General features: G+C 43.2%; 1 protein-coding gene across 2 annotated transcripts in view; it reads left to right on the top strand.

Annotated features, from left to right (window-relative positions):
* CDH8 (cadherin 8) overlaps positions 1-26,159 on the top strand; it is a 215,243-nt gene that overhangs the window by 180,446 nt on the left and 8,638 nt on the right. The gene's annotated exons all lie outside the window — the stretch shown is intronic.

Genomic DNA, 26,159 nt, shown 5'->3' with positions numbered 1-26,159 from the left:
GAAAAAAAAAATGAAAGTTGAGGAATTAGCACTTTAAGATACATTTTCTAAATAAATATATTTCTGATTTCTGGCTAATATGTTGATATTTATTGTACACCAGAGGCAATCTCAGCACATAAAATACTTACAATTGTTAGGAGATAAAAATAAATATTGTTCTTTAATGAAGCATTAGAAAATAACTGAATCCACAGGAACATAATATTGGGTAGCTCAGCTGGCTGATACTGTACATTTCATGTGCACTGACCGTGGCCCATTGCAGACGCAATTTCCTTAACACCCTCCTACTGTCTATGTAAGTTCTCCCCACTTACCACTTAGATTGTAAGTTCTTCGGGGCAGGGACTCCCTTTCCTCTCGTTTTATGTCTGAAGCGCTTGTTCCCATTATGTGCTATATTATTATGTCACGTGTATTACTGCTGTGAAGCGCTATGTACCTGGATGGTGCTATATATAGTTATACATACTGTACATACATTGTTATGGCATGTCAGGCATGTACGAGAGAGAGATCAAAAATATACACTCACTCTATAAAAAGAGTTATACAGTATGAACAAATTGAGGAAGCAGCTGCAGTACTCACTGTGGTTATTAAAGCAGTTGTGTTGCCATTTTTATTATCTTCCAGTAAGAAATCTGGGATTTTAATTCTATGTTGAGCACCTACTTTATCAATTCAAATAATTGTTGTGGTTTTTACTGTAGATCAAACGTGGTACCTTTCATGCATTTTGTTTGCTGATATCTGCATGATCCCAGAGACTTGTTGTGCCTCGTGCTGCCATTCTCGTATTGCAGGGGTGTTCAACTCCAGTCCTCAAGACTCCCAACGGGTCAGGTTATAAGGATATCCCTGCTTCAGCACAGGTAGCTCAATCAGTCCCTGCTTCAGCACAGGTTGCTCAATCAGTGGACTGAGCCACTGATTGAGCCACCAGTGCTGATGCTGGGATATCCTTATAAACTGACCAGTTGGGGGGTCTTGAGGACTGGAGTTGAGCACCGTGCCCGTATTGCTCGGAATACTGCCTCAGAGGAAGTAACGCTGCAAAGAAACAGAGGGGTGTGACATTAGTGCACCTTGACACTGATATTAAATCGGCAAACACATCATCATGATTCCTACATCAGATTTTGTGACTTAGCATGGTATCTTCAAAGAAATGATGAAGTTAATAGGTTTATTGGTGTAACGTCGTGTTATATTAGTATAATGCTATGTTATCCTAAATAACGTGGCGTTACTCTTAACCCTACACCACATGATAAAAGTACACATGTTGTACAGTAATGTGCAAACCCTTTAGAAGCCCAAGTCACCATCTAGTCACGGATTAAAGCCTCGGTCCCAGTATCTACTGCTGCGCTCGCTACGGCGTGCGCTGCAGGAGCAAGATCCACCCCTCAACGTGGCCGGTCCCAGTAGCTGCCTGCAAGCGCATGTAACCCTGCCTTTCACCATTATCACCTAGCATACAGTGCTTCCACTGCAGCAAAGGATTCTGGGAAATGACATGCAAATGAGCACAAAGTGCCACCTTTTGCTTCAAATCCATTTTGACATGGACCCCTTAATTATGCTTGCTGCATTGCACAGCTTTTCAGTACAACCTGGGTTAAGATTCAGAGTCAGTAAACCTACTCACAGACAGCTGTTTTGACCTTTTGGGTCTCATCAGTGTGAGGCTGGTTATACTGGCTTTGCAATTTGAAGCCTTGCACAGGCATCCACCACACATTAGTTAGTTATGGTGGGTAAAATAAGTGATAACAAAACCCTCCACCGCAAAGCATATAGCAAATGGAAATATTATTATGTGCTCATTTGCATGTCTTAGACAGGTCTGCATATATTTATACAGTATATATATATATATATTTATCTCGTTCTCCCTTTCTCTATATATAAATGTGTATATAAACCCTGGATTACAACAAAAAACATACAAAGATGCCCAAAGCTACTTCCAATGTGACAAAAATACACAGTGCAATACTTATATATTCTCTTGAAAAAAGGTCATTTAGTTTAACCCTTTTGCCAAAGCGTCTTAAGCATGCTGCCACTTTCAAGGCATGACCGTAGCAGGTCCTAACAAAACAATATATATATATATATATAAACCCTGGATTGTCAGTGAGGTTACATAGGTCCTCTCAGGGAGAGTCTAGGTATGCACCAAAGGGTTAAAGAAATTATTTAAAATCACTTATCCCATCCATGTAGAGGAGCCCCATCTGAATCCAGGTTTAGGACCATCAGGAACTAATTCAAACAGGTCTGATGGCCCACCATAAATAGGAACTATAAAAAAAAAAAGCCAAAACCATAATGGCCCATAAAAAAAAAGTACCACAGATGTAGGAATCTTTATTTTACCTACTAATCACGCGGAATATTGCCCTACAGCATAGAGCTGTTTTACATGAACGGATTGTCAAGGAACAGAAAGTATTCCAGGTGCAGTAATTCACAGCTGAAGTTAGCACATGAACTTTCAAGACCTCACAGGTGTGTTCTTTTTAACAGCTGAACTTAAGAATTGATTTAGAAACCTTTAGGCTATTGTCAAATACTGTAGCACAGCAATCGGCACAGAGGTGCTGTACAACAGTCCTGTCTGAGCACGGCAAGGGAGCCAGATCTGCAATATTCTCTCCAAACACCAGACATGAGTAGGTTATACTGAGTAAGAGACAGTATATTCCCCATGGAACATTATTAACTATAGCTCAGGGGGGGGGGGACATTGGATACAATGGGGCACAATGAAATTGGGAAACACTAATAGTTTAATAGGAAAGTAGTTTCAGCTTAGACAGGTAATATCTCTATCTGTCCCATGTTCTCTTTTACCTGCCATTTCATGGCAACTAAAGCTGGCTGAGTTAGGACATGTCACAGTGATTGTTACGCTGCAGTATTTCCAGAAAGTGTGTGTGAAACTTGAATGCAGAGCAGTGACGCCAGTAAAATCATTTGTCCATTAAGTAGGTGGTCTAAACCAGGGGTGCTCAACTCCAGTCCTCAATAACCCCTTACAGGTCAGGTTTGCAGAATATCCCTGCTTCAGCACAGGTGCCTCAATCAATGGCTCAGTCAAAGACTTAGTCAAAGGTCTTATTGAGCCACTTGTGCTGAAGCAGGGATATCCTTATAACATAACCGGTTGGGGGGTCTTGAGGATTTGAATTGAGCACCCCTGGTCTAAGCTGCTAGGTGCCCTTTGCTGTCAGATCATGTGAAGTGTCTGTAACTTGTAAAGTGCATCTGAGGATTTCAGCAGAAAAGTCCTTGAAAGATACAGTGCCGGTATGTGTAGATGCTGTGTTATTATTTTATTACCGAAACCCAACTAGTGTTTTTATAGTGGACGCATTTTTGGGATTTTAGTGCTCATAAAAATGCAGAGAACTACTGTGCTATGTTACAATACAAAATGCAGAGAACTACTGTGCTATGTTACAATACAAAATGCAGAGAACTACTGTGCTATGTTACAATACAAAATGCAGTATTAGAATTGTACATTAAAATGGTTATCCTGCTGTGTTCTGGTTTCCACCTGTAAAACCCTCTGTTAATCCAGTTGTCTACGTTTCACTTAGCTTGGCCAGGATTCATCAAACTATGATGCGGATGATCACACTTCGATGCAGCGGTAACAGTCCTTAAATGGAATGGTGGTTACCGCTGGATGGAAGTGTGTACCCTGTATTGCAGCTTGATGAATATCAACCTTTTATCCTCTATTTCTTTCTCCCTCACTTTCCCATTTTCTATATCTCTACCCCTTTCTTCACTCAAATCCCCCCCTTTTCCTATGAATTTTTCTCCTAAAATGTGTTTATTTCATCAGTGGCGACACAGAGATATAGCTGTAAACACTAAACAATATATGGATTTTAATAGTTTTTTTTACTGCTCAATATTTGCTGCTTTGCCAATATTAAACAGAATAGTCTGATAATCCTGTAGATAGATCAAATCATTAAGATAGTAACACAGTTCAGAACATTAGTTTGTATGGATAATTCACAACTCTATCCATTAAGTATCTAAAATATATGTCATGGGAGTATTCATTTGATTGAACTCTTGGAATTGGACAGAAATGATAGATAATTGATAATAATATAGGGTATTGGTATATCTTCCATGTTGCAAAGTTAAAGTGACACATTGTGCGTCACTTTTAAGTATAGCATAGTACAGTTTTTGTTTACCTTTTCTCAGAAAGTGTGGCGTGCTGCCTGTCCCAGACTTTGTCACTCAATGTATTCTGCACAGCAATAATGTCACACTTTTAGCTACTGTATGGCCACTGTGACATTTTAAGAACATAGGGCCTCATGCAGTAAGCCCCGATACAAAATTTTCGGCACTAATTGCGAAAATGTTTTTTTTGGGCGATTTGCCCTCGCAGTATTCAGTAAGGGCCGAATCCTTCCGATCCCTGCTGAAGCACTGCGAAAGCAAAGCTGCCGATGAGCTGTGGCGATACAGCCTGGCTCCCAATAAGGCTCCCGATAAGCCTTTGGTGCCGATAGATGTTTGCAGCTGAGAGAGACAAGCCGCTCTCTCAGCGCAAACTTCGGCACCAAAAAAAGTATTTAAAAACAACTTTTATTCATAGTGTACATGTGCAGGGGGTCTTCGGAGCTGAACCGCGTTGGTTTGAGGTCCGGGGACCCCCTACCCCCCGAGATACAGGCCCCTTTATGAGGTGCCGGTATCCCTCGGCGTTTAAAGGTCCCGATCACGTGACCGCGACCTGTAAACAAACCAGAGGGATACCGGCACCCCATAAAGGGGCCTGTATCTCGGGGGGCAGGGGGTCCCCGGACCTCAAACCAACGCTGTTCTGCTCCGGAGACCCTCTGCACATGTACAGTATAAATAAAACACACACACATCAATAAAGACTCGTTCCTTACCTTGGCGGCTATGTGCAACGGTAATGAAGCAGCATGAATGTCTTTTTAATTATACTGTACAGTGAGCAGGGGGTCCCCTGAGCTGAACCGCATTGCTTTGTGGAGCAGGGACCCCCTGCTTCCCGAGTTACAGGCCCCGGTATGTGTCATCGGGTGGCAGCGTCGCCGCCATGTTTATAGCGTCCCCGCAATAAACATGGCGTCCACACTGTAACCGATGGCCCAAACCGGGGCCTGTAACTCGGGAGGCAGGGGGTCTCTGAGCCACAAATAAATGCGCTTCAGCTCAGGGGGCCTCCTGCTTCCGCACAGTATTATTAAAAATACATTAATGCTGCTTCATTACCATAGCGGATAGCCGCTAAGGCAATGAAGGGGTTAACGCATAGTAGCATGTTTATTGGGGACAAATGCCCCCAATAAACATAGCATCAATACACAACATACAGTATAGTAATGGGCAGAATGACTATTATCCACAAATGGATAATAGTGCAGTTGTCCATTTACAATACATACACAACAATAAAGACTTTAAATACATATAGCACTCACCCATGTCCCACTGCCACGATGAAGGCCATCCTCATCTTCATCCTGCCCATGCCCCATCCGCTTCTGCAAAACAAACACAAGAATTACAACATCCAAATTAATGTCCCCTAACCCCTTAATCACCATAGCGGTTATTAACCGCTACAGTTATTAAGGGGTTAAGCCACCATCACCCACATACCCTCCCCCACAAAGCCCCCCAACCACCCTCACCCAATACCCACAGGGGAGTCCTACCAAATACCCTTGGGCCTAATACCCCCTCCCCCAGCACATACAGTACAATAATGTGCCAAATAACTATTATCCACATAGGGATAATACATTATTTGGCCATTATTAAACACATTCAATAACGTTAAAATGTAAAGAAAATTGTACTAACCTCATCAATAAGAAGTCTCCGTCGCCAGCATCATCCTTGGGGTCCGTTGCCAACATTAGAAATAGCCACAACATTTCAATATCATTAACATAACACTGAACCCCTTAATCACCTTATCGGGTACTAACCTGAAAGGTAATTAAGGGGTGAAGCCATCCTGCAATGCCTACAACAGTTATGCATAACATCCTCAGTGAAATAAAAAACAATTGCCTAACCAAATTCCATTTAATCATTCAATCTGTAGGCACACATGCCTCATAAAACATTGCATTTACAGTGTATACATGTAGCATAACATGTAAACTGCATGTACACGCTGCAAATCAATGTTAACAATACAATAATGCCACTCAAATCGCCATACATCACAAGAAGTATATTATTTAATACAATAAACTCACCATCAATGAATTACCACACATCAATTACATCCCTAAACAATTAAAATACCATCCATACCAATTACACAATGAACTAAAGCTATCCTAACAGAGAACAACTTCAAAACATAGTCAAAAGTACACCAACAATTACAATATAATAAAGCAAGGCTTTCCATATCCTACTGTACGGCCTGGAAGCCCAAAACTTACATCTGTCTAAAAATAAAATACATTTAGCACACATCAATGCATAGCCACAATGATTAACAATACAGAATTAGAAGCTTTAACAACACTATCATTTCTTACCCTGTATATATATCTGTACACATACATACAGACATACATACAGTGGGAAGAAATGATATGCATTGTAAAAAATGAAAACATGAAAAAGCAACACAAAAAACAGTTACATTAAGTACATTTCTTTATTTAACTTACCATTACTTGCCCCCACCGACTCCCGTTGATCAGCTTACTCACGAACCAATCCACGACACCATCCACGACACCATCCAGGAACAAATCCACGAACCAAACCAGGAACCAATCCAAGAACAAGTGCAGGAACCAATCCAGGAAGCAAGCCACGAAGAAATCCAAGAAACAATCCACGACACGATCCAGGAACAGGAACCCATAAAAGAAAAAAAACATAACAAATTAAACATTAAAATAATAAAACATGACAATCAAGGGTTGTACTAGTTTTATTCTTAGTGAATCTGTATTACAATACCTTGTTCCGGGGTCTTCTTGACGTCCGGTGCCACGCCCTGGTCTTCAATCTTCAGGAGGAGGTCCGTCCTCCTCGGCATCTGCCTTCAAAATGAGACGACATAGGCTTTTATAGGCCTATGACGTCACATTTGTCGTCATATGGTTCCCACGGCCCTGATTGGGCCGTGAAAACCATGTGTTTTGGCCGATGTAAAAAAATTGATGACGTCACTTAAAGGCAATGCCAGCACAGCCAATCAGAATGGCTTTGCTGCTATTGCCTTTAAGAAAACGTCATGAAATGACACATGGCCGGACTCACATGGTAAGCCAGCCAATCAGAGCGTGGGAACTCCATCCCTACTCTGATTGGTTCAAGTACCATGTGAGTCCGGCCATGTGTCATTTCATGACGTTTTCTTAAAGGCAATAGCAGCAAAGCCATTCTGATTGGCTGTGCTGGCATTGCCTTTAAGTGACGTCATCAATTTTTTTACATCGGCCAAAACACATGGTTTTCACGGCCCAATCAGGGCCGTGGGAACCATATGACGACAAATGTGACGTCATAGGCCTATAAAAGCCTATGTCGTCTCATTTTGAAGCCAAACGCCGAGGAGGAAGGACCTCCTCCTGAAGATTGAAGACCAGGGCGTGGCACCGGACGTCAAGAAGACCCCGGAACAAGGTATTGTAATACAGATTCACTAAGAATAAAACTAGTACAACCCTTGATTGTCATGTTTTATTATTTTAATGTTTAATTTGTTATGTTTTTTTCTTTTATGGGTTCCTGTTCCTGGATCGTGTCGTGGATTGTTTCTTGGATTTCTTCGTGGCTTGCTTCCTGGATTGGTTCCTGCACTTGTTCTTGGATTGGTTCCTGGTTTGGTTCGTGGATTTGTTCCTGGATGGTGTCGTGGATTGGTTCGTGAGTAAGCTGATCAACGGGAGTCGGTGGGGGCAAGTAATGGTAAGTTAAATAAAGAAATGTACTTAATGTAACTGTTTTTTGTGTTGCTTTTTCATGTTTTCATTTTTTACAATGCATATCATTTCTTCCCACTGTATGTATGTCTGTATGTATGTGTACAGATATATATACAGGGTAAGAAATGATAGTGTTGTTAAAGCTTCTAATTCTGTATTGTTAATCATTGTGGCTATGCATTGATGTGTGCTAAATGTATTTTATTTTTAGACAGATGTAAGTTTTGGGCTTCCAGGCCGTACAGTAGGATATGGAAAGCCTTGCTTTAGTATATTGTAATTGTTGGTGTACTTTTGACTATGTTTTGAAGTTGTTCTCTGTTAGGATAGATTTAGTTCATTGTGTAATTGGTATGGATGGTATTTTAATTGTTTAGGGATGTAATTGATGTGTGGTAATTCATTGATGGTGAGTTTATTGTATTAAATAATATACTTGTGATGTATGGCGATTTGAGTGGCATTATTGTATTGTTAACATTGATTTGCAGCGTGTACATGCAGTTTACATGTTATGCTACATGTATACACTGTAAATGCAATGTTTTATGAGGCATGTGAGCCTACAGATTGAATGATTAAATGGAATTTGGTTAGGCAATTGGTTTTAATTTCACTGAGGATGTTATGCATAACTGTTGTAGCCATTGCAGGATGGCTTCACCCCTTAATTACCTTTCAGGTTAGTACCCAATAAGGTGATTAAGGGGTTCAGTGTTATGTTAATGATATTGAAATGTTGTGGCTATTTCTAATGTTGGCAACGGACCCCAAGGATGATGCTGGCGACGGAGACTTCTTATTGATGAGGTTAGTACAATTTTCTTTACATTTTAACGTTATTGAATGTGTTTAATAATGGCCAAATAATGTATTATCCCTATGTGGATAATAGTTATTTGGCACATTATTGTACTGTATGTGCTGGGGGAGGGGGTATTAGGCCCAAGGGTATTTGGTAGGACTCCCCTGTGGGTATTGGGTGAGGGTGGTTGGGGGGCTTTGTGGGGGAGGGTATGTGGGTGATGGTGGCTTAACCCCTTAATAACTGTAGCGGTTAATAACCGCTATGGTGATTAAGGGGTTAGGGGACATTAATTTGGATGTTGTAATTCTTGTGTTTGTTTTGCAGAAGCGGATGGGGCATGGGCAGGATGAAGATGAGGATGGCCTTCATCGTGGCAGTGGGACATGGGTGAGTGCTATATGTATTTAAAGTCTTTATTGTTGTGTATGTATTGTAAATGGACAACTGCACTATTATCCATTTGTGGATAATAGTCATTCTGCCCATTACTATACTGTATGTTAGTGGGGTATAGGTGTTGTTGGGTATATATATATATATATATATATATATATATATATATATATATATATATATATATAATTATTTAATTATTTATTTAATTCGTTATTGTGGGGCTGGGGTGTGTTTTTTTTATTATTGTGGGTAGTGGGGGTGTGTGAAGGGGGCATTAGCCCCAACGGTGGTTGTTTAGGGCTTGCGGGTGGGTAGCGGGAGGCCTTAACCCCTTCAGGACCGTAGCGGTATTAACCGCTACGGTCGTGAAGGGGTTAAGTGCCCCCGCATCCCCCCCGCAAGTCCTAAACTCACACCCAGGGCCAAATACCCCCCTCACCCATCCCCGCTACCCACAATAACGCTGGCACGGTGGGTTAACCCCTTCATTGCCTTAGCGGTTAGCCGCTAAAGTAATGAAGTGGCTTTTAAATGCCTTTTTCCTGCCTCGGATGCATGCCGGGGGGCTCCGGTGCGGGTATCAGCTCCGGAGACCCCCGGCATCAATCACAGGCAGGAAAAAGGGCTGATTTTTTCTAAGTGTCGCCCTTGCCGATGCTTCTCCTTCAGCAAGTTGCCAACTTTAGTTGGCGGGCTGGATTGGCCATAAAATCTCCAATCTGGCCTGCCGATCAGCACCAAAAAGCTGATCGGGGCTTACTGAATTCAGGCGGGAAAAAAAAGTCCCGATAATTGGCTTATCGGCAGCCGGGTGGCGAAAAATTTTTTTTCGGAAGAAAAGTTGCCGATAATTCCCACTTATCGGGGCTTACTGAATCAGGAGGGCAAAAAACGGCTATAAAATGCCGAAAAAGCCTTATCGGGGCTTACTGCATGAGGCCCATAGCCACAGTTTATGAAAGGGAGAAAAGAAGCACAAATGAACTCTTAATACTGCATGCATATCTGTAAACATTGCACAATGATGCAAAAGGGTTATAATCATTCAATAGTCATATACTGTGCATCACTCATTAAAGGATATTCACTAATAACTGTTAACAAGTGATAACAGTTAATATACAGTACAATGAATACACCAATATGCATTCAAGATCACAAATGAATCCATTGCTTAAAAACAGAATTTATACAAGATGGTAAAAAAAAATACTGATACTAATTGGCTCTTCCTGTAGTCTGAATAAACTCTGTAATATGGAAACAAAAAAGATGGTGACGTATCAATTACAAATGAGTAAAATATATACTGTAAGTAGCAATTTATAATATTGTTCATGATTACTGTAGACAAATTATTAGACAGAGGCTTTGAAAGTAAAAAAGGTGAGGTCACTTAATAAAAATGTTTCATTTTCATTCACCTTTACGCCATGTGGTTTAAATTGACAATGGACATTAATAGAACACATGCACTATAATGTTGATACCCTGGTTCGGATGCCAGTTGTACTACTGGCAGCTCCCCAAGGTAAACGAGATGCATAAGATAGGAATTACTCTGCTGTTTCATACCCCTGACATTTTGCACGTTCATTTACCATCACATATGAACAAAGCCAAGCTGGCATTAATGCAGCAGGGTCAATCAATTGCACAGTGGGTGAATGTCAACTTAGAGCTTATTCATTTTTGCAGACGTGAGACAAATATCTTAGTAGCTGTGTTGCTTCTGTGCTCCTTGTTTAATAAAGGTGTTCTGAATCTCTGAGTAGATGAAGAGAATAAAGGACACATTAACATTAATAAATCCCCACCATATAATTCATTGCCAATATGACTGGAGGTTTACTGAAGGGTTAGAAACAATTACATTATTGTTTATTGAAAGGAATAACTTATCCTATTATTTATCTTTAGGAGAAATGTAATATTACTTATGTATGCACGTACGTTTTTTAAATTTTTATAGCTCCAACCTGCTACAGCGTTTGCAAACATTACAATACTGTTACAATAGAGAGAATATAATAATACAGATGGCATAGGTGCATCAAAACATTAATGAAACGTTGGGAGAAAGGAGTCCCTGTACCAAAGAGCTTACAATCTAATTTTCAATTATAGGAGATAGAAAGGAAGGAATGGTCACTACTTCCTAGTAAACCAAAGCAAGTTGTTGATGAATAAAAAGTTCTTTATTACAAAAAGCTGGACATCATGCAAACAACTCTCAAGAGTTGTTTGCATGATGTCCAGCTTTTTGTAATAAAGAACTTTTTATTCATCAACAACTTGCTTTGGTTTACTAGGAAGTAGTGACCATTCCTTCCTTTCTATCTCCTATGCTACGTTATACGAATGGAGCACACAGGAGTCTCTATCGGTAGCAGGTGATTTACTTCATCCACGGAGGGGGCGGTATCCAGCTGACTCACGCGGCAAGGCATCGCACACTGGCTCCCCGGTCTCCACACAGCTGATTGCCTTCTGGATGCGGCTCGAGGACGACCTGTGCGTGCATACGCACCATCACGTGGGTTCCCAGATCGGCGCGGCTGGTTGCAGAGACGCAGCTCCTGTTCCAACAACACCGGTGAGCGGAGGGGCGGGCTCGCAAGCCAGATAGCGGTGCAGCGATACCTTCTACCGGTGTGTCCTGCAAGAACGCCGTACACGTGGGATCTACAGCTATTGTGTACCTGGCAGCCGTGCATGGTTCAATACGGGACACCACTTCAGCATACTACTTGGCTCCAGGGGTTGGTTCGGATACCAGTCGGGTAAGGTTAGCATTATTGGGACTTTTATGGGCCACAGCATATGTCACGGTGGTTGCATTTCCCTGTGCCCCCGGTCCACATTTGCTTATTAACCCCCGACTGGTTTGTTTTATACCTATATAACCACCCTATATCTCACCATATACTTTTTCTTATTTATACCTGCTGGAGACTCCAATCCTAGTTACACCTGGACAGTGATTGCATATTATATGTGATTGTTTAGCATTGGAGCTCAGGAGTTCACTCTCCATTTTTTTCTGCTTAATTTTCAATTATGGTTTAGCTTATCAAAGGGTATTTGGGGTTTAAATGCGTAAGCAAAGTATTCTACCTTTGCATTTATTTATGAATCCTTTAGCAATTCAGGAATCAAAACAAAGAATTTTGATGTGTATATATGCAAACTATAGTTATTTAGGCATATAAAGATGCACATACCAATTACAGTCACTTCTAGTCTTCTCTCATAATGTTATTAACCATCTTCAGTTCTTGCTGACCCACTACTGATGAAGGCCGCCCCAATGATCTTCCAGGAACTGCATTTGCAAACCTCTTCTCCTTATTGCTTCAACACATTTTCTGATTTCATCCTCCCATCTTTCCTTTTGGTCGTTGTTACGCCGGTGCTGCCCGCAGACCAGACCCGTCCCCTGAGCTGAAGGGGGAAGTGGTAATACACGCACCCGCAGCAAAGGGAGCGTGTCCGGAGTGTGGTATGAAGCATTGCCAGGCCAGGTGTAGTAAGGTGGACAATACTTGCCGGTACCAGTTGTAGAGATAGAGTGAAGGATGCCTCGCCGAAGTCAGGGAGTGGAGAGTGGAGATAGGTCGTTGTCCAAGCCGTGTTCAAGGGGTTGCCAGAGTGAGCGTTGTCCAAGGAATGCCGAGATAGAGAGCCAGAGGGGGTAGTCGTACGAGCCGCGTCAGAACCTGTGAAAACACTGAGAGAATCCAGAAGTACTTCCATACACAGACTATGTCGAGCAAAGACTGAAAGCAGAGAGGAGCTAGATAAAGCAGGAAGGTCCAAATAGGAACGGAGGCGGGACAGGAAGAGCTACAGGGAGACACTGCAGATTGGTGCAGGCATAACAGGACAGGTGAGTCTTGTTGGTAACCTGAGTATGCCTGTGCAGTGTGCGGAGGCGGAGCCTGAGGTCCGGGGGACGGGAAGAAGAGTGTGCAGACTGAGCGTGCTCCGTAACTCGTGTACGCGCGTGAACCGAGCCAGTGGATGGTGCAGGTGTGCGTGCAGGTGTGCGTGCAGGAGGACGTGGGAGTGCCCGGCGCTGAGCAGAGGAATCACCGAGGGGAGTGATCCCGCGACGGCGGCAGGGGCGAGGAGCCGTGGAGGCCAGTAAGGCAGGTTTGTTTTGTGTGGCCAGGGACTCCCTGTGACAAGGGGGTGCTTTGTGTGGGGAGCGTGGAGAACGCCGATTCCTAACAGTACCTCCATCTTCAGGAACGGCCTCAGGACGATCCAAGAACGGTTTCTCTGGAAACTTTTTCCTGAAGGACTTAAGAAGGGCCGGGGCATGAATGTCCTTTGAAGGTACCCAGGATCTCTCATCAGGGCCAAAGCCCTTCCACTGCACCAAGAACTGGAGCTGACCCCTGGATAGGCGAGAATCCAAAAGAGAGTGAACTTCATATTCCTCGTTATTTTGTACAGTAATGGGATCCGGTTTACGAGTCTGATCCAGAAAGAAGTGACTGGAAATAAATGGTTTTAAGAGGGACACATCAAGGACATTGGGAATCTTCATACTGGGTGGTAGTTAGAGCCGGTATGCCACGGGATTGATTTGTTCGCAAATAGGGAAGGGACCCAGGAACTTAGGTGCCAGTATAGGAGATGGTACCTTGAGGTGGATATTCTTAGAGGAGAGCCATACCAAATCCCCTGGTTTGTAACTGGGCACCGAACGACGACGACGATCGGCCTGTAGTTTCGATCTGCGGGAGGAGTCGAGAAGGGTAGACTGAATCCTGGACCATGCGGTTTGGAGGGAAGAAATGCATTCATCTACGGCTGGCACTCCAGAAGGGTTGTTGGGGATGGGAAGACAGGGAGGATGGAACCCATCATTTATAAAGAAGGGTGACTCCCGGGTGGACTCGTTTTTGGCAGAATTGACGGCATACTCTGCCCAAGAGAGGAGTTGAGCCCAATCATCCTGGAAATCGGATATGAAACATCTCAGGTACTTCTCCAGGGATTGATTGATTCTCTCCGTTTGTCCATTGGACTGAGGATGATAGGCGGAAGAGAAAGAAGAAGAGATGCCCAATCTCTTCGTGAAAGCTCTCCAAAATTTGGATACGAACTGAGAACCTCTGTCAGAAACAATGGACGAAGGGATCCCATGAATCTGGAAAATCTGCTCCGTAAAGATATCAGCAAGGGCTGGGGAGGTGGGTAAACATCTTCGAGAACCTGTCCACGACCAGCAAGATAGTGTTCATTCCTCTGGACCTGGGCAACTCCACGATGAAGTCCATCGAAATGTGAGACCAGGGGCGGTCGGGAACTGGAAGGGGTAACAGAAAACCCTGAGGCTTTTGACGGAGAGTCTTGCTTTGAGCGCATGTGGGACAGGCGCAGGTAAACTCCAGAATATCTTGAGACATCCTTGGCCACCAGAAATTCCGACGAATGAGATCAGTAGTCTTCTTAAAACCGGGATGACCTGCAGATTTAGAGGAGTGACCCCAAGACAGGACCTCTGGAACAAATTTGGAAGGTACAAAGAGTTTGTTGTCGGGAACGACCAAGTCCTTGGGAATGCGTCTCTGGGAGTGCAAAATCTTGTCAAGATTCTTGAAAGAAGATGTGGCGAGAATCCTCTCATGCAGAAGGATAGTCTCCAAAGATTCCTCTGGCCTCTCTTCAGAAGAATGTATACGGGAGAGTGCGTCTGCCTTTACGTTCTTGGTCCCGGGGATATAGGAAAGGTGAAAATCGAATCAAGAAAAAAAAAGAGCCCAACGAGCCTGTCGTGGACCAAGGCGTCGAGCGTTCTCTATGTAAAGAAGGTTCTTGTGGTCCGTGAGAATAGTAAACGGCTCTTTCGACCCCTCCAGCAGGTGTCTCCACTCTTGAAGAGCCATCTTCACGGCCAGAAGTTCCCTGCTACCCACGTCATAGTTCCTCTCGGCAGACGAGAATTTCTTGGAAAAATATGCACAGGGATGTAACTTATCTTGGGGCGTGGGTCTCTGAGAAAGAACGGCACCAGCGCCGCAATCAGAAGCGTCGACCTCCAGGACGAAGGTAAGTTCAATGTTGGGATAATGGAGAATAGGTGCGGATATAAAGGCTTCCTTGAGTGTCTCGAAGGCGGAGATGGCCTCGGATGACCAAGCAGAAGGATCAGCTCCTTTTTTGGTGAGCGCAGTAAGGGGTGCCACAATGGTGGAAAAACTCCGTATAAACTTACGATAATAATTAGCGAACCCTAAAAAATGTTGTATGGCCTTGAGAGAGTTGGGTCTTGGCCATTCAGTGAGTGCTTGAAGTTTACCGGAGTCCATCATAAAGCCCTCATCAGAAATAATGTACCCCAGGAATACATAGAGGTCTGATGAAAGGTGCACTTCTCCAGTTTGGCGTACAAATGGTGTTCACGGAGATGGGAAAGGACGTAGGAGGTGTGGCGTATAAAATCAGGATATGGTCCAAGTATACAATAACAAAAATATTGAGTACCTTACGAAAGACGTCGTTGATGAAATCCTGGAAGACAGCGGGAGCATTACATAAGCTGAAAGGCATTACCAGATATTCGTAGTGTCCACTACGCGTGTTGAAGGCCGTCTTCCATTCATCCCCCTTTCTGATGCGCACCAAGTTATAGGCACCACGTAGATCCAACTTGGAAAAAATCTTGGCCCCCTGTAATTTATCGAACAGTTCGGTAATAAGGGGAAGGGGGTAACGATTTTTAATTGTTATGTGGTTTAAACCCCTGTAGTCGATGCAAGGCCTCAATGACCCGTCCTTTTTCTTGATGAAGAAAAACCCATCCCCTGCTGGGGAATTGGAGTGACGAATAAAGCCTTTCTTGAGATTCTCCTGGATATATTCATCCATAGCGTGAGATTCTGGTAATGACAAGGGGTAGGTCTTGGACTTGGGTAGGGAGTAACCTGGAACTAGGTCGATCGGACAATCGTATGTCCTGTGTGGCGGCAAGAGGTCTGACTGTACCTTATTGAAAACATCCCGGAATTGATGGTAAACGGAAGGTAGAATAACTTCGGGTACAGAGGTATTGGCCAGCAGTTGATGAGTCTCGTCTGACGTCGGCCTCCAGGAAATGGGAGCAGAGGAAGTCCAGTCAATGAGAGGATTGTTAAGCTGTAGCCAAGGATGACCAAGGGTGATGGGTATCCCAGGAGCGTGAATGGCATCGAGAACTAAAATCTCCTTGTGCAGATGTGAGGACAGAAGCAAGGGAGCCGTCTCTAAGGAGATGTGGGCCGGGGTAAGAGGACGTCCATCGATACCGACGAGTGCGATGGGAACCTTCTTTCTCACGAGTGGTATGCGGTTTAACCTGGCGAATTCAAGATCCACGAAGTTTCCTCTAGCTCCTGAGTCAATGAAAGCGGCGGTAGAAGTCTAGAACTTATCGCCTGAAAGGAAGACTGGAAATGTAAGTTTCTTAGGGAGTTCACCTTTAGAAAGGGGACGTGGAGACATTACACCCAGAGAGAGCCCCTCTGTACTCACTGGGTGTTCCCGTTTCCCGGACGCCGTGGACACTCCCGAACCAGATGTTCCATGGATCCGCAGTAAAAACACAATCCCCCGGCGTGGCGGAACTGCCGTATCGGTGTGCGGATGTGTTGTACCCCAATTGCATTGGCTCTGGCAACTCCAGTGCAGGATGAAGAGGTATGGTAGCACTTGGGGGAGCAGGAGTGTTGCTGGGAGTACTGGAGAACGGAACTTGAAAGTTATGGAAGCGAGTACGCTGACGCTCAAAGCGGCGTACCTGAATACATTGATCCACTCGGACAGCCAAATCAATGAGGACCTCCAATTGATCCGGCCTGGATTGGCGAGAGAGTTCGTCCTTGATGGGATCTGCCAGGCCTTGCCAGAATACGGAGACGAGAGCCTCTTGTCCCCAGTTAGTCTCGGCTGCTAGAGTCCAGAATTCCACAGCATACTGTGTCACCATTCGCCGTCCCTGAGTGATCTGGAGGAGAGAAACAGATGCCATCTCCCGACGAGCGGGAGAATCGAATACTCGTTGAAACTCGGCTTTAAATGCCGGGTAATCTTGGGTAAGGTCAGAACGTCGCTCCCAAACCGGGGAAGCCCAAGCCAGGGTACTGCCAGTGAGGAGGTTATAAATGTAGGCTACCTTCTTGCGATCAGTATTTTAGAGATGGGGGGCCAAACTGTACCTCACACTGGTTTAGGAAACCCCTACAATCTTGCGGTTCACCTGCATAAGGCTTGGGGGGAGGAATCCTTACATCTGAGCTGCTAACTGCGCTTGCGGAGTGGGGGCTTACATCTGGCAGGGTCGCGGTCGTTACCCTGTCTGAGAGTACTGTGACCTGGCGTGTAAGTGCCACAATTTGATCCGCCTTGGCCTGGTTTTGCTGAAGCAGATTGGAGAGAAACTGTTCAAGTTCGGTCTGGTCTGCGTCTTGTGGGCTCGACATAATGTTACGCCGGTGCTGCTCGCAGACCAGACCCGTCCCCTGAGCTGAAGGGGGAAGTGGTAATACATGCACCCACAGCAAAGGGAGTGTGTCCGGAGTGTGGTATGAAGCGTTGCCAGGCAAGGTGTAGTAAGGTGGACAATACTTGCCGGTACCAGTTGTAGAGATAGAGGGAAGGATGCCTCGCCGAAGTCAGGGAGTGGAGAGTGGAGATAGGTCGTTGTCCAAGCCGTGTTCAAGGGGTTGCCAGAGTGAGCGTTGTCCAAGGAATGCCGAGATCGAGAGTCAGAGGGGGTAGTCGTACAAGCCGCGTCAGAACCTGTGAAAACACTGAGAGAATCCAGAAGTACTTCCATACACAGACTATGTCGAGCAAAGACTAAGAGCAGAGAGGAGCTAGATAAAGCAGGAAGGTCCAATTAGGAACGGAGGCGGGACAGGAAGAGCTACAGGGAGACACTGCAGATTGGTGCAGGCATAACAGGCCAGGTGAGTCTTGTTGGTAACCTGAGTATGCCTGTGCAGTGTGCGGGGGCGGAGCCTGAGGTCCGGGGGACGGGAAGAAGAGTGTGCAGACTGAGCATGCTCCGTAAATCGTGTGCGCGCGTGAACCGAGCCAGTGGATGGTGAAGATGTGCGTGCAGGTGTGCGTGCAGGAGGACGTGGGCGCGCCCGGCGCTGAGCAGAGGAATCGCCAAGGGGAGTGATCCCGCGATGGCGGCAGGGGCGAGGAGCCGTGGAGGCCGGTAAGGCAGGTTTGTTTTGTGTGTCCAGGGACTCCCTGTGAGAAGGGGGTGCTTTGTGTGGGGAGCGTGGAGAACGCCGATTCCTGACAGTCGTCATGTTTTTGTCTTTTTGCTATTCCTTGAAATGCAGTGTTTGTCCAACGATGGTCATTTCTTCTTTTGAAATGTCCAGCTCATTGCAATGCAATTTAAATGTATTCCCCCTATGATCATGTCACAGACTTTTGTTTTCTTTCATAACACTTTTTCCTGTCTCTTTGGGTAATACCCAGCATGCATCTCTCAATACTTCATTGAGTTGCCTGAAGCTTCTGAATTATCTTTACACTTAAGGGTCCAAGTTCACATCCAAGTGTGAGCAGAGGCAGAACACACTGGTTGAACATTCCCCTCTTAAGGCACAATGGAAGGTTCCCGTTCAAAAGGTTTCCATCCATTCAGACTTGCTGGCCAAGGTACACATGCAGAAGTTTTCAACTTCTTCCAATAGTATTATATCTATTGCGATATTTGTAGAGTTGACACAGTTTTTTGAACCTCACTTTGGTCTTGCGGAGATGCATATGGTGCTCACCTTTACTTGCTTCAGTGAGTTCTCGGATTTGTTGCTGGACGTCTTCTGCAAATCGTACGGTAGGTGACTCAAGAATGTACGGTTGATTTGAATTCCTTTTTTTTTTCTCAATTCAATATCTTGAACTAGTGTTGCTGTTCTTTGATAACATGGTGTCTCTCTGTCGCACATTCTTGGTTCTCCCTATCTTGCTTGTGTCTTCATATAAAGTAATGGTTGCTTACATTTGGTATTCTCAGAAATGTGTTGACGTCTCTACAATTGTTGCTGTTGTTATATCTACCATGTGCAATGTAAATACTGCTTTAAATAATTTGGGTGACCCCCCCTTTTTATGTATTGTTTTTTATGCCCTTCCCCATTTTATTTCTGTAGCCCCCCCCCCTCTAATTAAAATCTCAATAAAAATAATATTACAATATTTTTAATTAAAAAAAAGAATATAAATGTATGTGTCATTAACACTTCTGTCTTCTTAATTAATTTAAAATGGTTGAGGTGTAGACAGAATCAAATGGTTTTTGTATTCATTACATCTGGAAATAACTTTTTGTATAACTTGGATATGGTCCCCTGTGTTGTATTCACTGCTAAATCCCGCTTGCTCTCTAGGCTGGGCAGAGACCAGTGTCTGTTATAGCTGATTAATGAGTATCTGCGTAAAAATCTTTGGTTATTGGAAGTAGACTGATTTGTCTGGTAGTTCTTGAGTCTTCTTTGCCTTTCTTCCTATGGATGACGATTATGAGGACTATGGCATTACTTCATTGTTCTGGAAAGTTAATGTTCTTCAAGCAGCATGTACATAGTTTTGCAAGGATGTTCTCTACTTCCCCAGCTTCTTTCAAGATTTCAGTTGTTATGTATGTATCTATATCTTTATTTATATAGCGCCATCAATGTACATAGTGATTTATAGCAATAATACACATGCAAAAAGGAGTCCCTTCCCTGATGAACTTACAATCGATGTGGTACTGTAAGTGGGGAGAACTTACAGAGACAGTAGGAGGATGTTCTGGTAAGTGCGTCTGCAAGGTGTAAAGATCAGTGCATATGAGATGTGTAGTATCTGCCAACGGAGCAACCCATATGTTTTGTTAAAGACTTGTGTTTTAAGGAAGGTCCTAATCGTGGGGTGAGGGTGCCAGTCGTATATTGAGCGGAAGGGCATTTTAGAGGTGTTGGTCATGGGCCTTCCCATTCTTGAGGAATTTTATTGCTTTTGACACTTCTGTAAGGATGCCTAATACATCACTGATACTGTAGTTTCTTCTCACTCTTGATCTGCTGGATGATGTCTTGTGTTATCAGTGTTCTTATACAATCTCTTGTAGAATTCCTCAACTCTCCTTATAATAGGTGCAAGGTCTTTTATTGTTGATTCATTGTCTTGAGTGTGTTGAGTTGCTTCTTTGTAATCGTAAATCGCAGCTTTGTCTTCTTTAAGCTTTTGTTAACTTTGATAGTATTCTCCATCATATTACAGTTACAATGTGTTACATCTTCACTTATATCGTCTTGCACAGCTCTTTATATTACATTTTTGTTCTCGCATCTCGGGATTGCTTCATTTCTTGTGGTTTCATCAGTAATTACTTTGTCTTATCTGATGTTTTCTTCTCCTGTTTTTTGTTAGTGATTTCTCCCTTTTTTACAGAGCTCTTTACTACAATCTCTTTATACGTTTTTCATAATTGTTGTTAAAGTGTCCCCATGCATTTTAAGCATTTTTTCAGCTCTAATTGAAATTCTGTTATCGAGGTTCTTGATGTGGATTTTGTTTCTACTCTTTTTAATCAGTTTTCTTCTTTCCATCTTCACATTAAGATCTAACTAAAGTGAACCAATTGGTGATCCCCTTTTGTGTCAAAACTATTAAGGACTGTGCAGGCTTCAATCACATGTTTCTTGTTAGCTAGGATATACTGTAGTCTGTTTCATTCTTGATTCCACTGGGACCACCATATGTCGATTTTCTATTTGGATTCTTGCAGAAGAATGAATTCATGATGTAGAAGTTTTCACATTTTGGAAGATCAGTGTACAGTATATGGATAGGGTGGAGTACATTGCAGAACGGAATCCTAAGAGAGTGTTCTCCATTACAGTCACTGATGAGTCAGGAGCGCTAGTAAGAAAGCCTGACCCAGAGAATTATTATTGATAAAGGTTCTCCATGTTGGGAGGAACCTATGTTCAGTAAGGTAGTCAATTGATGTATCTTTGAAATAAAACTGTATGTACTGTATTCATAGAGAATTATATCATGTATTGTAATGTGATATTAATTGTGTTATGTTCAGGTTTCGTTCGAGGATGGTACCCGAAAATTTTGAACCCAAGCGAGGTCGTTGGGATTCCACCAGAGGGAGAGTGTAGCCAGGTCACCTGATGGCTACTATTCTGCCCTTGGACTGGCAGTAAACCCTGGTATAATCAGTTTGCCAGTAGTTGATATGGGGTTTTTCCCCTCCGAGGAGCTGCACTTGAGTGACAGTGGGTGGCAGTGACATCAGGGCTGGGCATGACCTATCATGAGCCAGACCTGATACCCTCCTCCTGGCTGTACTTAATGGCAGTAGCGCCCCAAATTTGTTAGTTGTACTTTCCCCCACTGAGGAAGGCAGGTCACACAGTGTAAAGGCTGAGATTGGGCCTTCTCCAGTCCTCTTCCCTCCGGGGGAGAGTGAGTGTGGACCGTTCCTGTGCCTCTTCCTGGGAGGCAGGGAAGAGCTAGGATGGCTGTGGGTGCCCTTGGCCTTTTGTGACGGTCCAGGAACCATCATCCAGTGATAGCTGCATCGGGCAGAAGCCTGCCGTTGTTCCTGTACTGTACAGAAGAGAAATAAAGCCTTCCTGTTTGCATATACCTCCTGCCTGGTGCGTGACCTTACTGGGGGGGAGAGGTAATAGTTCTACCGTGGGAGATCACCTTCAGTTCCTGGAGCCTACGAGAGATGGAGGCGCTGCACTGCTAAAGAGATATGTGGGGTATGAACCCAAGAAGCCTAGTCCTGTGTCCCCACTACCATCGGCGGATGACTCAGCCCTCCTGTTACCAGCAGGTATCATACACCACATGAGCAGTAATGGCTGAATCTCCCACCGGGTGGGGGAAACACCATTACACCTCTCTAGCCCTTGTATACAGTAGACAGAGAAATTCCAATGCTACATCCAATATGACAGATTATTATGTACATTGCTATCTCTTTTTTTCTCTGTTTGTTCTTGTCATGAGTATTGGTCATTTAGTACAATCCTTTGGACAAACCATTTCCATATATACAGTACCCTCACTAATTAGCTCTTCACAAAACAACTATCTATCAAACAATACATTTTAAATGCAATTCCTATGATAAATATACATACCATTACTACACTGTGTAGATACACAGAGTGTGATATATCAGTATGGTCATATGGTTATCAAATTGGTTAGAAATGTGTTTATATCAATTAAAATTCATTAGTATAAAATCAAACAAATTCCAATCTGCCACCTTCAATAGGAGATATCCTGACAGTATCAACAACTATATAACATTTAATGTCAACATTTATTTTAAAAAAATCCAGTATTGAGACAATAAGGCATTTTATAGCAGCCCACAACAGCGATAGCTGGTATCAATATCAGGGTATATCTACTGTACATACACAGCTATACCCCTGAATCATATGCAAACTCTGTGAGGTAGTCAGATTGCATATGACAGTGGAGCGCAAACTTTTAAGTTCGCGCCCCACCTGACTCCGCTCCCCCTTGCCTACACCCCCCCTCCTTACCTGCTCTCTGGCTCCACATGTCATTGACTGAGCCACTGATTGAGCCACCTATGCTGAAGCAGAGATATCCTTAAAACCTGACCCATTGGTGGCCCTTGAAGTCTGGAGCTGGCCACTCATGATGTAGATGCAAATAATCCCTAATACATTCTTATGTATGTGCATGATGCAAGCTATGCAAAGGATAAGAAAACATACGCCAAATGTAAGGCGTTTACATGTGCGTCCTGTCAATTCCGTTGCGTTATTTAAAATTAGTGCGATTGAAAAGAATGGTTAAGGAGGTAACACACGTGTAATTTAATGCACTATTTTTTGCATTAACTCGTGGTAATGGGGGTAGTAATGTCTGCTACCACTGCACTAATATATGCCTCTAATGATTTGAGGTGAGAAATTTATTATTGAAGCAATGCACGTATTAAAAGCTGAAAAGTCTTTCCGGCGGGATATTGCCATTCAATGGCTCTTAGGCTTCCAAATCTTTAATTTTATCTTTGCTACAATTATTACTGACAAGAGTGGTTCTAGAGCCTTTCTCTATGTCCTTTATGGAATGCATGCAGAATAATTGTGGGTAGGTAGATGACCAGGTCAAGATCTAAATGCACTAAATCACAAAGCATATGCTTCATTAAGATGCATGATCGGATGGAGTTCTTATCCCTCCATTTGGGGCAATTGTCAGAAGTCAGAGAGAAGCCATGGCATGAGCTGTAATATATAGGACCCTTTCAGTGTGAGATAGGCAGGCAGATTATTGGATATAAGGAAAAAGCAGAGGTATTAACAAATTTTTGCCTCTGTGTTTACCAGGGAAGAATCAATTTCAGTAGTAGTGCAGCAGGAGGAAGCCACAACCTCCATATTAATGAACAATTGGTTAACCGAGGAAGAAGTTCATAGACGGCTTGAAAAAATTAAAGTAAATAAGACTCCTGGCCCAGATGGCATTCATCAAAGAGTTCTTAAGGAGTTAAGTTCAGTAATAGGAAAAAAACAGGACAGGTAGCGCTAAACTAGATAACAGACTCACAATAAAAAACCTTAAGTGTGGGTGTTAAACACACATACGGGGCTGCCTAAAATACAACAACTGACCCCCTGGTCAGAACAGTACACAAGGAAAAAGGAATGTGTATTAAATAGGCGCCTGTTGGTAAAGGATATAAATCTCAAACCAGTGGGAAGACCAGATCGTCACACTGCAGCAGCGGGTAGAATGCCCACTGCTGCTGCAGTGTGACGATCTGGCCTTCCATTATTCTTAACTATTTTGTTTTATATGTCCCATGTTTTATTAAATGTTTTTTAATACACGTTTTCACCTGTTGATCTCTTAGCTGTTAGACTATTGTCATACATGTTGTTTGTATTATATGTTGTTTGTCCTAGTATCATACAGTATTACGCTATGTATTGTACATCTTTTTCTATTTAGCACCACGTCATCGCCTGGTACCAAATCCTGGTCTTCCCACTGGTTTGAGATTTATATCCTTTACCAACAGGCGCCTATTTAATACACATTCCTTTTTCCTTAAGTTCAGTAATAGCCAATCCATTACATTTTATATTCAAGGACTCCATTTCCATCGGCTAAGTACCACAAGATTGGCGTAAAGCAGATGGATCACAACCGTGGAATTGCAGACCTGTAAGCCTGACTTCAATAGTGGGGAAACTACAGTACTTGAAGGTTTAATATGGGATAATATTCAGAAATACCTCATGGAAAACAAAATTATTAGTAATAGTCAGCATGGATTTATGAAGGATAGATCATGCCAAACTAACCTTATTGTTTTCTTTGAGGAGGTAAGTAGGAATTTAGACCAGGTAATGCAGTTGATGTGGTCTACTTAGATTTTACAAAGGCTTTTGATACAGTTCCACACAAGAGGTTGGTGTACAAAATAAAGCAAATTGGACTCAGTAAAAATAAATGCACCTGGATTGAAAACTGGTTGAAGGATAGACAGCAGAGGGTTGTCATAAGTTGAACTTTTTCAGGTTGGGCTAAAGTCGTGAGTGGAGTACCTCAGGGATCGGTACTGGGGCACCTGCTTTTTAATTTGTTTATTAATGACCTTAAGGTTGGGATCAAGAGCAAAGTCTCCATCTTTGCTGCTGATACTAAATTGTGTAAGGTAATAGAATCAGAGCTTGATGTAATTTCTCTCCAGAAGGACTTGGGTAGACTGGAAACTTAGGCAGGTAAATGGTAGATGAGGTTTAATACAGATAAATGTAAGGTATGCATTTGGGAAGCAAGAATAAACAGGCAACTTACAAATTAAGAGAAAAAGGGAGAAGGGTGGAGCACTACAACAAATGTTCATAGAAAAATAAACAGGAGAGTGCGTTTCCCATGAAAAAAAAAAATTATTTAATGGTCATGAGGACAAGAACGGCAAAAAATCCCCACCAACGTTTCACGCTTCTCAGAGCGCTTTGTCAAGGTATACACAACAAACTTTATTAACATACTGTCCCGGCAAGATTTATTCTAAAGCTTGCTGGGTGTATCGCGGGCTGACAGCGGGGCTTTTCTCCGTTTAAAATGGAGTTTCCCGCGCGGCGGCCGCTTCAATAGATAAGCGCTAATAGCGCTTATTATTGATAGCACCCGAGGCACGGGAAAACCAGCCGAAAATGGCCGAAGATTGCCACGCGCCGTCCGCGGCTATTTTTAAGCTGCGGAGGCAGCCGCATTAGCTTTAAGCTGGCCGGCACAGTATATATAGAGACACTTTAAAATAAATGACCAATGAACATAGCACAAAAACAACACACCCTCCGTAATTACTAATGATCTCCTGATGTGTGAGAGATCAAGCTAAATATGCGGGCCCAGCAACCGATAGTCACACCCCTAGCAACCAATCCGGAGTCCAAACTGGTCTAACAACAACTCAGGCTAAGCGCTTGCGCAATGCCTGACTGTGAATAGATCCGTTGGGACAATGGAGGCTACTTACAAGGCGGGAGATCGGCCGCAACGGCACACATTGTGTTGCACAACAGTAGCAACATGCACATGCTCGCTATGGTGAGTTCACTATCCAGGATTTATTTTACACCCAATAAATGTTGTCTTCAATCAAGTATTTATCTTGGGGGTCCTTCTACAAGTATTCTTTATTCACTCAATATAATTTTCTGTTATCGGTCCGTAGCACCACACATTTACATTCGACTTACAAATTAAATGGGGATAAATTTGGGGAATCCTTGATGGAGAATTAATAAAGGGGATGGACAATCTAATTAATGAGGAGAGGCTAGCTAAATTAGATTTATTTACATTAGAATAGAGGCATCTAAGAGGGGATATAATAACTATATACAAATATATTTGAGGACAATACAAGGAGCTTT

The sequence above is a fragment of the Ascaphus truei genome, chromosome 19 (genome assembly GCF_040206685.1).
Source record: "Ascaphus truei isolate aAscTru1 chromosome 19, aAscTru1.hap1, whole genome shotgun sequence".
Classification (NCBI taxonomy): Eukaryota; Metazoa; Chordata; class Amphibia; order Anura; family Ascaphidae; genus Ascaphus; species Ascaphus truei.
Note: the sequence above shows the minus strand (reverse complement) of the source record. Positions and strands in the feature narration are given on the sequence as shown.